At 41.6% G+C, this 14584-nt stretch overlaps 1 protein-coding gene across 1 annotated transcript in view; it reads left to right on the forward strand.

Moving 5' to 3' along the window:
• Positions 1-1727: 1727 nt before the first annotated feature.
• The window catches only part of CDH5 (cadherin 5), a 51011-nt gene continuing 38154 nt past the window's right edge, over positions 1728-14584 (forward strand). Inside the window, exon 1 of the mRNA XM_034788365.1 lies at positions 1728-1928. The gene's annotated coding sequence lies outside the window, so the exon portion shown is untranslated. The remainder of the gene's footprint in view (positions 1929-14584) is intronic.

The following is a 14584-nucleotide window of genomic DNA, read 5'->3' on the forward strand; positions in this document are numbered from 1 at the left end:
TTCAGCTTGTGTGATTGGAGGATATCTGGATGCATATTATAAGACTGTCCCACATAAATGAGGAAAAGTTGAGGTGCCTTTATTATTCTTTTGTTCCACTCTTTGTTTCTATAGGGAATTTGCCAATGCAATCACTGTCTTCCTTTTAAACAAATAAAACTAAAAACTAAAAGCAATGGCTGTTGAAAATAGCAATTCCAGTCCTAAAAATCACTGGGAAGCATTGCTTGCTCAATTTTATCCTACTTTTTCTACAGCAAGTTACAGTGGATCAGTAGATTTGATTTGGGAGAAATGAAGTAACAGCTGCCCAAACTGAGCTTGAGCACTCCTGAATTTTGAGGGTGTTCAAATCTGGAAGGCAGGTGCTAGATTCCCTTTCTGAATATTAGCTATATCTGGAAAGGAAAAGTCAATTTCTGCTTCCATGGCTCAGAAGTGGAAATCCTCCTACGTGCCTGGTACTGTATCTAAAGCTGCCCAGGTCCTGTAGCAGAGCCTCCCCTCCCTTACTTTTCATTTTAAAGTCTAGTGGGATCCACGTACTTCCCTTGCTAGGCTTCAGATAGAGAGGTGCACTGTCCCTTTTGTCCACCCAATTCCTTCTTTGGGGGCTGCAAGGTGAGGTCACACCAGTATCCCTAATCCAGTCTGGGGAAGTCTTCTGAAGGGGATATCTGGGGCAAAGCCTTCTACTCCTTGGGCTGGGCACACTTGTCCCCCCACTCACAGTGCCACCCTGTTCTAGCAGCCAGCTCTCCATTCACAGCAAGCTACAGCATGGCTCAACTACCTCACTCCATCTCCCTCCCTTTCCTGTTGATAGCTGCCAAGTGATTGCTGGGAAATGTAGTTCTTTCCCTGCTCCAGGGCTGGCTCTATAGGCAGGGAGCTAGGCAAGGAACTACACCTCTCAGGGTCCCACGGGTTTTCCGCTTCTGCAGCGTTGCGAGAGGGGAGGAAGTGAGTTTAAAAAAAAAAAAAAAAAGAGGATGGCCAGAATGCCGCCCCCTGCAAATGTGCTGCCCCAAGCACCTGCTTGTTTTGCTGGTGCCTAGAGCCGGCCCTGAATCCAGTTACTTAAATTCTACACCACTGTTACCAAGACCAGAATTTGGCCCATGTTTCTTTCCCACAATTTCAATATGCTTCAATCTACTACATATTTTTTCATGCCACTAGCAAAGGTTGACTCATCGATTTTGGGAAGTAGTGGAACTTTATGGGAACTCCCATATGACGGATGTGAGCTTCAGTCTTTGTTCTTTCTGATGTTTAGAGTTATTTACAAAAGTAAACAATATCTAGGATTGTTGTGTGCTCTGAGTACCAGAACCTATCGCTGCATCCTCAGCAGATAACTGTTTTCCACTGAACCGCAGTTAACATCCTCCCGCCAATTCTACTGACATCCTTTGGTGGCTAGGACTCACCAGAATGCTGAAAAATCCTGTTCCGCCTGAACACAAACCATTTGAAAATAAACTGTACTGACCATAGTGATCAAACATTCAAATAATAACCTAATTTTTTTTAACTGGTTAATACTCGACGTCTTAAGCTCCAGCACCGGCTTTGTATTTCTGTTAGAGTCCATTTCCCTTTATTCAGCTCCCTCTGAAAAGGTAAGCACAGTAATAATAAGTCTAAGTTTATCTGGTTTCCTCCACTCCTTTCTCTCACTGGCATTAGTAAGGCTTGGAACAATAACAGGATGCAGGGATGCAGGATGGGAAAAGGCTGACTCCCAGCTGGGGAACCTTGGAGACTGGAAAGCTGAACACTCCCAGTATTGCTTAATGAAATGAAAACTGATTTTTTGTTATTGTTCTTCACTCTGGGTAGTGCTGTGTAGATTTCTGGATACTGTTGATTTAGTTTGCCTAACTTGGGATAAAACTGAAGCTTCATTGACTCATGTGAATCAGGTAAGGGACAATGGGGTGGTGTTGCTCTTTGCCGGTTAATTTCAAGGGCTTTATTCCCTATTTAATTGCTTTGATTTTTGTTTAAAGTTTTCAGATGGGTTATTTACTTAATATTCTGTGCATTAGACATCTTCGCAGCATCCTCTGATCTGATACTGCTGTCACTTGTGCATAATTCTATTGACATCATAATTTACATTGGTGTGAGAAGAAAATCAGGCTCTCTGAGGCTACAGCAAAATGCTCCCGTACTGTAAAGAGTACTTTGACATTAAGAAATGGATCTTTTTTGTACCTCTGGTTCACAATGCAAACTGAGATACCAGGGTATGCGGTCACTGGCCTTTTACAATGAGACATAACAGGATCAATACTATAAAATGTACCTGGAGACCTTTCAGCTGCAGTGCAGACAGTAACAGGCTTACTATTTTGCCATTAAAAAAATGTACGCTATGTTATCTCTCGCTTCCTTTATACATAAATACATCGGATCAAGGTTGCAGAGGCCCTTGGTGTTTTTTTCTTACTTAAAATTATTAAAGGAATTTTAGTGCTACTGGACTAAGTACCAAAGGGTTAGAGTTCTCATATTCAAAGGCAGCCACTATGCAGATCTCACATAGCTGGAGCTACATTTGTGTAAAGACTAGGGGTAACATTTTCAAAAGCATGTAAGTGATTTAAAGCATCAGCCCCATTTTCAAAAGTGACTCAGGCACTAAGGGAATCTAAGTCCCCATTGACTTTTAATGAGATTTTGGGCCCTGAGTGCCTGGGCCACTCTCGAAAATGGGACTCAGATGCTTTTGAAAATTTTACCCTTGATCTTCCAAGTTCCATTTAACAGTACTTAGACCTTACAACTGTCTGTTGGTCTGGAAGTAGACATCTCTGGCTCTCAGCTGTCCAAACTTACCTATTTTTTGGTAAGTTACTTCACGGAGAGAGCCTTGAAACAAGAAATCTGCTAACAGGGCTTTTATGTTGTTATAACTATAATGTTTCATGTAGCAGGTCCCTCAACTAACAAGTTTTCCATACAACTTTCAAAGACACAAACGTTTATGAATAAGAGAGGAGTCAATGCATCTTTGTTTGTTGGAATTATATATTCTGTCGTGGTGGGATTGTGGGGTGGACAATATCTTACTGTGTGGCGTGCCATGCTGTAATAAAGAAAAGGAAAGAATGTGAAATGCAAGAAAAATTATGGAATAGTTTTGTGAGGAAGCCTGAACAGTTTTCAGTCATTAAGAGTATTCAAATTGTGGTATTTGTTATAGGATCAGGTGCAGGGCTCAGTACTGAAGATGTTTAAGCAGAAAGAGATTCACTTAAACAGTTAACAGTTTGAAGATATTTGCCAAAAGAATATGTTTGCCTCATATCCTGCTTTTGTTGAAGTAGAATAGAGTAATTGAAAACAGGATATAGGTAAAGGGACTTGTATAATTTCTGCCTTAGAAGTTCATAGGATGATCACTTTTGCTGAGCGAGGCTGTAAAAATATAAAATAATATTTCAAAGAAAAATTCTTCCTTTTTCCAGTGAAAAATAGAAAAAAGAATCCTATTTCTTGTCTGGCTTTAAAGCAATTAGTGCTTTCTATCTGGGGAAAAGGATGGTTAGGTTTTTAAAAAGGTTTAATCTATAATTTTTTTAATCCATTTGTACTTCATTGTGGTTTCTGATGTATGAGTATCCACATTCCAGATCACTTTGGAGTTTAATTTAGACAGGTCCAAACTCTAATGGCAAGTGGGGAAAAAGTCTTTCCCACTTATTTCATGAGATGTGTGAAATGGGAATATTTTGTGACAGAGAAAAACATTTTAAAGGTATACAAAGTACTTTCCATTCTTCATTCCAGTATGTTTAAAATGAGATGAGCCCCAACTGCTCAGCACACGTGTTGGAAGGATTAGTTTCCTTCTTGCACTGTTGTGTGTCAGAGTGATTATTTGTGCAAACTGGAGACATGGAGGGTTGGGGTGGGGGTGGGAATTTGCAAGGCACAAAAGGCAGACAGACACTCAAGCCACATTGACTTTCATTGGGAGCTGGATGCTTATCTCCTACTTGTGCCTTTGAAAATCCTCCCAAGAATTTGAATTTATATCTGGATTCCCAACAGACCTTGGCTACACTCAGATCCAGGGATATGGGTATAGCCCACTACAAAGATAGCAGCTGTTTGCTAAACTCAACTCTGGATTTAGATTTCAAACACCTACAACATTTTGGAGCGATCAGGTCTGGGGAATTGATTTAGTGTCATGACTACTGCAACACCAAAAACACCAGGAGCCAACATACTGCCAGTCACAAGCAAACATGGTGATCTGAAGCCACCATGTCACCTCCTGTGGGCAGCTCCATAGCTCTGGATCCATTCTCAGAAATACTGCTGGGAAATTGGTAACCATGGCATCATTCCTTTCCATGTTTCGGGCTGCGTAAAACTCAACATAATTCCCTTATCAGGGGTTCCATTAACATTTTCTTTGGTTTCAGCCTCTCTCAAGTCCACAACTACCCATAACCCAAGTTCTGCTTTGAGTTTGGGGTTTGTTCAAACCCCCAAACAAACTCCAACAAAATTGCCAAGTTTTCCATTAAAGGCTACAACTTCATTGCAAAAACATAAATTGGCCCATTCACTGATCTTATGTTTACTCAAAAAGAATGTGAGCTTTAAATATACCTTTTAGTGAACTTGCTCTGAATTTCAAGTTTGTAACAAAACATAAATCCCGGCAAATTGAGAGATGTGTGGTTTTGTTGCACACATTTTGCACAGCTCTCACTACAACATACTTCTCAAGAATATATTACTACCTCCGGGAGCTCATTGTACTGCATGAAATATCAATATGGCAGGCAGAGATAGTACTTGGGGCCTGACCCTCTGAAGCGTTGAGCATCCTTAATTCCCATTAACATCCATAGGAAATATTCAACACTTTACAGAACCAGACCCTGTGTAAGTCCAAATTCCATGGAAGTCAGTGAGCTAGAAAGACATTTTATATATAAATATATACATACATACACACACACACACACACACACACACACACCATGTTTTGTCCTTGGCTGTTTCTGCTGAAAGCAGTAGCTGTTATTTCATGCCTATTTCAGGCACTGCCTGAACTTAGTATGCCCTGGTATATATGGGACTTACTATAATTTATATGAAAAATAATTTGGAGAAAAAAGTCAACTTTTAGCAATCAGGCTGTTGAGTCACTTCAATTCACATCTGAGTTTCATAACTCTTGAAAACAGTAGCTGCACTAAGGAACAAAGGAACATACAGATCAAGGATATAATTTCCCTGAGGTATAGTTTTTTTCTGGCTTTCTATTTTTTCTACCTGTCTGTCTGTGATAGTGTAAAACTACAGTCATTCCGTCATCTGGCAATTAACCTTTCTAGCAAAGCAATATTGCCAGCCCAAACATTTGAGCAGTCTTTTTCTCAGCACAGATATATTCGTGTGGCCAAGTAAGCAAATGCTCTCAAAGGTTAGGACTATCAGGTAAAAGTATTACTAAATATTACATTTGGAGGTATGGAAACACTGAGCTTGCAGTGAAAAGCCTGCTATTTGAGAGGGAGGGAAAAGCATGGTCACCTGAGATGCACTTCAGACGCCATATAAAGTCAGCTCTTTCCCAGGCCAGTAGAGACCAAGAGTGTCGTGCTGCACTAGCACCAGGGTCTCAAGTGGGAAGGACGGTTGCAAATCCTCACTCCAGTTAGAGATGGGCCAAAAGAAGAATCTGATCCCATTTGAATTTCAGGTAGGAGTTGCTATCTAAACCCTCCTATACGGTTTTGGTTCCACACCAGATCCAAAACCTAAACCTTTAAACCCATAATTGCTAAAAATCAAAACAATCTATTCTTTGACCCATCACCCTCCAGTCTCTCCCCCACAAAATAACTCTTGGCCTTCCCTCAACACAGTGAGCCCAGACAAGCTCCTTGCATCCTCCCCACACCTTCCTCCTGAGATCAGCCCCTCCCACTGAAAAAATCTCCATCCCCTTTGCACATGCAGAGTTTAGAATAGAAGCTCCTGATGTCACAGGAAGCTCACCAGACTATAAAGACATGGTGTCTGCACAGCAACCATTGGCTCTTTGTCTCTGCTCCAGTAAGGCTGGGGAAGAGCATTCCTGTTCCACATGGTATTTGGAGGAGGCGCTTGATTTCACCTTTCAACTGCCATCGCTCTCTTCTGCCTTGCACCATGCTACCCACTTTCAGCACGTGCTTTGAAAATGTTCTAAGAGCACAAAGGACACCCTCTAATCTACGTGTGGGCCTGTGATTTCTGTTCAGATAGGTTGTTGGCCTGATCATGCTCTCAGTGAAGACAATGGGGAGTTTGCCATTAATTGCCAGGAGCGGGCCCTGTATGAATGGACAGCCTTCATACAAAGATTAATCTCCTCAGGGACAGAGATTCAGAATTAATCATGCCATTCTATTTGTGGAACACTCCCACTCCCCCTTAGAACTCAGCCTGCATTCAAAGGAGGACATCCCCTATGGTAAATTAGCATCTTGGTCATGGTCATCTCCCAGATTCATAAGATTTGTTTTAAAATCCACTCAAAGTAAATGAAATTTTATCTGAAAATGCCAATTTACTTAAAAAACATTTTGGGGTTAGCCTGAAGTACTCCATTTTTATTACTAAGAAGATTTGAGATTCACTTCATTTCTATCTGGTTTTAGGAAAAACAGTTTTTATATGGCAGTACTGTCAAAATTGAAACTATGAGCAACTGATGTGTTCTCAGTTTTATATTACTGTGGTATCTAGGGGCCCAAACCTGCAATGAATAGATATACGTTCACTAGTTCTTCTGGTATTTTATCTTCCTTATGAAAGGTCAACAAATGCCACTGCCTATACGGGCAGCCAGAATAGGGTTAATATGCTTCTAAACATCACGAAACAAAGACTCGTCCAATATGGAAATGAGTAGAAGGGGAGTAAATCTTATGTAGTTTCCCTTTGGGAAGACGACTAAACCATTACGATGTTGCACGGAACAAAGTATTCTGTTTAACGAATACAGTAGCTCTGTACATTTGTGGCCAGAATTGCCACTAGAGTTTGCTAGTATCTTCGGATTAGGTCCATCTTCCAGTAACACTACTAAAGATGACTAAAATCTCTAGGAGGAGGAATTGAGTAAGTTTCCTGTCGTAACATGCTGTCTCATTTCCCTTGTGCTGACCTAACTCAGAGAGGTTGTGAGTTGTTCCACTTTCCCTATATGGTCTCAGTTTTGATTTTTCTAAATGAAGACAAATGCTTCAGTCACATACGAAATTTATAACTAAAAGACCGGGCTAGGGCATAAACACTAACCACATATTCTCATATTAATCAAAGGTAGTAACAATTACCTCCTAATCATAAGAAATACAGCTAGCAATCAGAGTCAGAGAGCAAACCCACCTTCTGAACAGAATCAAGCCACAAAGCTTGGATTTGGGTCTAGATCTGAATAAGAACATTACAAATGCTGGGGTTGTTTGAGGTCTCAAGCTGTGGAAGTGGCACATCAGCAGTGGCTGGTGTTCCAGCTGTGGAAAAGGCGGGAGACCTCAGTCCTGTTTCCCAGAGTGGGCACAGGCTCTTTGGGTACATCTACACCACAAGCAGGATCTGCAGAAGAGAGTCTCAGAGTCCAGGTCTACAGATTTAGGCTCATGGGTCTTGCCCTACAGCACTAAAAATAGCTGTGTAGATGCTTGGGCTGGAGCTTGGGCTCTGAAGCCCACCCCATTCCCTAGCAACCAATATACGGCCACTTGAACTGCAGTACAATGTAACATGGTATCGCCATATCCAACCATTCAAAAATTAGTCCGGCAACAAAAAAGAATGAAACTGACTTGAAAGCGAAGTCACAAAACATTTTTTAGAAAATTACTTTTTGCCTCCTGGCTCTTGAGCCTTTAGGCTTCTCATTTTCAAGCTTTTCTCCACTACCATGAGGATGAAAACACTTTTTGGGGGGGTGCGGGCAGGGAGAAGGCAAAAGAGATTCTCACAGAACAACTTGACTCCAGGAGATGGGGCTTTAAGAAAGAAAAAATGACAAGACTCAAATAAAAGCACAAGAGTTGCAAAACTGCTAACATTTCACTGATGTGTAATTCATAACATTATTTCACAATGTACAGTGGTCACAATAGAAATGGTACTGGATAAGGTGGTAAATATAAGTGGGGGACCAGGAAGGTCTGAAGAATTAAATAGGCATGATCTGGGGAACTGGTTGACTATCTCCAGGAAGTAGAGAAGAGATGGAAATTTGAGTTGAATGTTTAAAAGGGAAAAGATTACAGAGTGGTTATGTACTCAACAAAATACACTGTGGATCCATATTCTCCATACATTGTAGCCCCTTCCTCAAAAGATATTTATGTATGTGCAATCAGAAGTCTTTAATATTTCCTTTTCAAAGTATAACATAATAAATTTAGTTATCCATAAGTATCAACATAAACAGGGGGTCTAATAGAGCTGCACGACAGACTCACCGTCCCAGAGCATCCCTCATCTTGAGACCCAATATTGCAATACTTCTGCCTCCTCTCAGCCTCAGGGCTCCTGTGGTCTGGTGTGGTGACTTGTCCTCCAGCCAAGTCACGCCATAGTTCCTTTACAGGGTATCAATGTCCCACGTCAGTATCCCACGACACTAGTTATCAATATGACGTTTTGCCCCTCTAGGGCTCCTCTTCAAGCCCACTCTTCTTTCAGAGTAAGGGGCTCCCAGACTCCTTCCCAGCAAAACTCAAACCTGAAACGGAACCAGACAGCACTTCAGCCACTCTGCCCATCCCGGGCCTCAGCTTGCAGTCCCTCTGGGTTTTCCCCAGCTCCCCGCACCTCTTCTGGAGCACCACCCCACAGGACTGCCTGCCTGTGGCCTTTTCCCTTTATCAGTGCCCACCACAGGAACTCAGTCCACTCCAGAAGCTTTTCAGTGCCTCTCCCAACTTTGGCCCTTTGCCAGAGCTCCCTTGTTGGGAGAGGTTCCCAAGGCCTATTCTCTCCCTGGGCCTCCTGTATCCGAGGTGTCTTAGAATCATAGGACTGGAAGGGACCTCAAGAGGTCATCTAGTACAGTCCCCTGCACTCATGGCAGGACTAAGTATAATCTAGGACCATCCCTGACAGGTGTTTGTCTAACCTGCTCTTAAAAATCTCCAATGATGGAGTTCTCACAACCTCCCTAGGCACTTAACCACCCTGACAGGAAGTTTTTCCTAATATCCAACCTAAACCTCTCTTGCTGCAATTTAAGCCAATTGCTTCTTGTCCTATCCTCAGAGGTTAAGGAGAACAATTTTTCTCCCTCCTCTTTGTAACAACCTTTCATGTTCTTGAAAACTGGTATCTTGTCCCCTCTCAGTCTTCTCTTTTCCAGACTAAATAAACCCAATTTTTTTCCAATCTTCCCTCATAGGTCATGTTTTCTAGACCTTTAATCATTTGTGTTGCTCTTCTCTGGACATTCTCCAATTTGTCCACATCTTTCCTGAAATGTGGCACCCAGAACTGGACACAATGCTCCAGTTGAGGCCTAATCAGCACAGAGTAGAGTGGAAAAATTACTTCTCGTGTCTTGCTTACAACACTCTTGCTAATACATCCCAGAATGATGTTTGCTATTTTTGCAACAATGATACACTGTTGACTCATGTTTAACTTGTGATCCATTAAGACCCCCAGATCCCTTTCTGCAATACTCCTTCCTAGGCAGTCATTTCCCATTTCATATGTATGCAACTGATTGTTCCTTCCTAAGTGGAGTACTTTCATTTATCCATATTGAATTTCATGCTATTTACTTGAGACCATTTCTCCAGTTTGTCCAGATCATATTTAATACTAATCCTATCCTCCAAAGCACTTGCAACCCCTCCCAGCTTGGTATTGTCCACAAACTTCATAAGTGTACTCTCTATGCCATATCTAAATTGTTGAAGATATTGAACAGAACCAGACCCAGAACTGATTGCTGCGGGACCCCACTCAATATGCCCTTCCAGCTTGCCTGTGAATCACTGACAACTACTCTCTGGGAATGGTTTTCCAACCAGTTATGCACTCACCTTATAGTAGCTCCATCTAGGCTGTATTTCTCTAATTCAGGGGTCGGCAACCTCTGGCACGCGGCTCTCCAGGGTAAGCACCCTGGCAGGCCGGGCCAGTTTGTTTACCTGCCGCGTCCACAGGTTTGGCCGATTGCGGCTCCCACTGGCTGTGGTTTGCCATCCCAGGCCAATGGGGGCTGCGGGAAGCAGCGCGGGTCAAGGGATGTGCTGGCCGCGGCTTCCCGCCACCCCCATTGGCCTGGGACGGCGAATCGCAGCCAGTGGGAGCCGCAATTGGCCGAACCTGCCGATGTGGCAGGTAAACAAACTGGCCCGGCCCACCAGGGTGCTTACCCTGGCGAGCTGTGTGCCAGAGGTTGCCGACCCCTGCTCTAGTTTGTTTATGAGACAGTCATGCAAGACAGTATCAAAAGCCTTACTAAAGTCAAGATACATCACATCTTCTGCTTCCTCCCTATCCACAAGGCTTGTTACCCTGTCAAAAAAGCTATTAAGTTGGTTTGACATGATTTGTTCTTGACAAATCCATCCTGACTGTTACTTTATCACCTTATTATCTTCTAGGTGTTTGAAAACTGATTGCTTAATTATTTGTTCCATAATCTTTCTGGGTACCGAAGTTAAGCTGACTGGTCTGTAATTCTCTAGGTTGTCCTTATTTCTCTTTTTATAGATTGGCACTATATATTTTCCACCACTGCGCTGAGTTGCTACCTATACGAAGAAGGCCTAGCTAGGTCTGCTAAGGAATTGTACCTAATATTCCCTCAGGTGGGCTAACTGAGCCTTCAGGCTCCCATTAACCTTTTTGCTGCCAGTGTGGCATGTATGCATCCCATCACAAGCTGATGCAGTTTTAACTGCAATCTGAGAAAACAAAACTTCAGCGCTTTTGTGTAATAAATATCGGTTATTGTGATATTTTGTGTAATAAATATCAGTTATTGTGGATCATACACTGTATTTGCACTGGAGAGATACTATGTTTCAGTTCACTAAGCCTTTGTTGAATGAATGAGTTACAATTTTATCTGCTGTAGGGTTTATTTTTAAATATATACGATAATTATTGTACACAGGTCTTGGGATGATGAGATTTTTTCCTTGCTCAAGAACATAGCTCGCGTTCCACACTAAACTGTGCTGGGAAGCCTCTGCACCACTCAAGACTGTCTCCATTCAGAAACCGGAGGAGCAATAAAAGCTTTGCAATACATTTTATTCTGTTGTACTCTATATAGGTTCTTATACATTATTAAAATTGTGCAGAGTGGACCTTATTCTGCTTTGGCTTATACAAGGTCTCAACATTCAGCAACAACTCTAGCTAATACTTAACCTCTGTACCCAGCAGAATTAACCAGGGGAAGGCACAAAACTTAGATCATTTCTAAAACACACACACAATTCATTGCAGCAAGAACAGAAAATGGTTTGCAATATTTTGGCTGGGGTCCTTATTAATAGCAGCCTAGCCAAGCGAGGCATATAGATATAGATCTTTATTATTTATAACACAAGCTTTACTAAAATTCTTCTGCCACATTGTGGAAAAAGTCATCCCTCATGATTACAGTGGTCTCAGAGTTAAATTACATGGCTGTTGTATTGACAATGAGGCTTTTGGCAGGAAGGCTGTGTAAAGGAAAATAAAGATGGTCAATGTTTAGAGATTCTACTGGACAGAATCTCAATCCATCTCCCATTCTTAATGAACTAGAACCTTTGTAAAGGTTTAGATATGTCAGCATACACCTTCCTAATTAATCAACAAGCCCCAGGGATTGCTGGATCAGTAAGATTATCCGGGCAAAACCTGCACCCAGCTGATAGAACAGAGACCCACTAGGCCCCACATAAATGCTCTCCCCAAAACTGAAAGATTTTTAAAGGATTCCCAAGTCACTGCATTTAGAGACGCAAGAGGCCTTGGTCGTAAGCAGCTGGAGATCTTGATAGAGGGGTTATGCAGGAAGTCAGCTTGTAGTCCAATGCCATGATTAAGCAGGGCATATTTAGAAGCAAGGGCTAGTGTTAGGAAGAAGGAAAGGAAAAGGCTCTAATTGTTTCAGAATTTCTACTAAGTACCAGCCTTCAGGAAATACATTTAAACCAAAGCGACTCTCTCCAAATGAGGTGAGGTCTTCTTCATGGATCAGTGAACCTAAATTGCCAAATCATCATCCTTAACTACCTTTTCTGTTTTGAGCATATAGAGGATAACATATCCCTTGCAATTTTGCTCCCTCTCATTAGGTCACTATCATATTTTTCTACATCTGTCCTTGTCCAATAAGTTCCTAGCATTTTGCCTAACAATATCTTTTCCTTACCTTATCACTTCTGACGAAGGATTAATCAGGAGAACATTGCTTACTTTCTGTTTTTAGTGTGCATTGAATACAGCTCTTTTGTTCCAGAGTGATCTAATAAGACGGGTGGAGGTGCAGAGTAATCTGACCGTGAAAACACAGCCTGGAGTTTGATGGCATTTGGCCACTGTCATCAAAACGCTTGTGGTCAAAATGTAAATCTTGTGTTGCTTGCTACTTTTTTCCTACAATATTTTCCAAGCCAAGAAATCACATTAGTCACAGGTCCCTTGCACTTGATGATTTTAAAAATGGAATCCTCTGAATCAACAAAATACAAAGCGCTATGTGACAGTATGAATAATATAGAGCACTAAGTGAAAGTATTCTGTATCAGAAACAAAAGTTCTGCTGATCTGTTTAATTATATGTGCATTAGCAAAGTATTCTGTTACTTTCTCCAGAGTCCTTTCTACTCTCAGATGTTTGCAGCCCATTCTTGGAAGCCGTGGATGCAGATCAGAGAGTAGAATTTGTTAGTGATCCCTTGGTCATGCCACTAACTCCGTGCAAGTGGTCAAAATCCTCTGTTTGTGACATTACATTCAGTACTACAAAATGAAGGATGATGTCACAAATATACAATAATGATCACTTTGGGCTGGTGTTATGCTAAGTAGTGAACTTCAAAACATTCAGCAGGTGAGTTCAGTCCCAGCACATGAAGCAGAGCCTAACCTTCTTAGGTCCCTCTTCTCCCTCCCTGCGACCCCCACCATCCCCTTCTCTGCTCTCCTTCCAAAACAGATAGATTTTTCTCTCTGCTTTACTCCCTTTTCCTAGCCAGTACTCCCCTTCAGGAGCCTTCAGTATCTTTCTTCAGTATACTCATGCAGCATCCTTTGTGCTAATAGATTTGCATGTGAAGTTAAGCTCTGTATGCACAGGGAAACCCTGCACTGTTTTGAATAATAACGCTTGCTCCACCCTTTAGAGTGTTCTAATCCGATTTGCAGATCACTTCTGGGATAAGGCATTATGATATATCATTCAAGAGCTTATAGGGAATAAGAACTCTTAGTCAGTGCCGAAACAAATGTACATAGAATACAGCAGGCACTATACCTGTTCAGCTCCAAATGGGTTTCCACCAGTTCCCAAGTGTCTCCCTAGTCTTTATGATGACAAAGAACATTATCCTGGAAACTGGGCAAGGACATTATTGATTCTGCACCTGGAATGATACATGATCTGCATACTGAGAGAGTGAAATGATGTGAGATTCCTCAAACTCACCTCATTATGCAGCGGTGCACTAATAGCCTTTTGTGTGTGTCCGTCTCTTGGGACAGATGGAAAGCCAGCAGTCTCATAAAATCTGGTGAATTGCTTGCTAGTCATGCTGAGGTTCCCATATAAAATGAAAATAGTCGTCCATTTTAATGACAACTACATTGCATAACTGATGTGGGGAGAAATGGGCGAGACTGGTTAATGCCAATACTGTTCATTTTTGTGATTTGAAATTCTTTCATTGCCTGCATGATACATGTGTCACTCTTACCATAGTAAACAATGCCTCACTTCTCTGTGACAGCATTAACCCCCTTTAAACCATTGAAATTATTCCCAAAAATGTTAGTTTACCTAGTCTCTAGGTCGTGTGCTTCTGCAAAGTCTAGAAAAAGAGCCTAGTTCAATGAATAAAACATACACCATTCCATTTCCTTCTATTACGCTCATGTTCAGGGGCATAATGTGTGGGTGCTGGTGGACTGTGATATATAGCAGATCAGACTAGATGATCTAGTGGTGCCTTCTGGCCTAATCTCTATTACTCTATAGCAACCTTTTCAGATAAGGAAGTACTGTTTAAAAAAAAAAAAAAAAAACACCCTGATTCTCTATAATAATTGTTTAATTAGATGTTGTTTGTGCATGTAGATTTCTGAATAAATCTACACAGCTTTGTTTGAAACTTCCCTATGCAAGGCTATTTGATACGCCCTATACGACATCCTAATCCTACTTTGGTAACTGCCCATGTTCATAAGTATAGGCAAATAAAAGCATTTAAAAGAAAAAAAGGAGTTCTGCTTCTGGTAGACCCAGCATGCACAAAACAAATCCCCTGAGTAAACACAAATCTCCTCTGAAATGTTCTGACAGGCTCCCAAGGGACCA

This window comes from Trachemys scripta, chromosome 13, assembly GCF_013100865.1.
Source record: "Trachemys scripta elegans isolate TJP31775 chromosome 13, CAS_Tse_1.0, whole genome shotgun sequence".
NCBI classification, from domain to species: Eukaryota; Metazoa; Chordata; order Testudines; family Emydidae; genus Trachemys; species Trachemys scripta.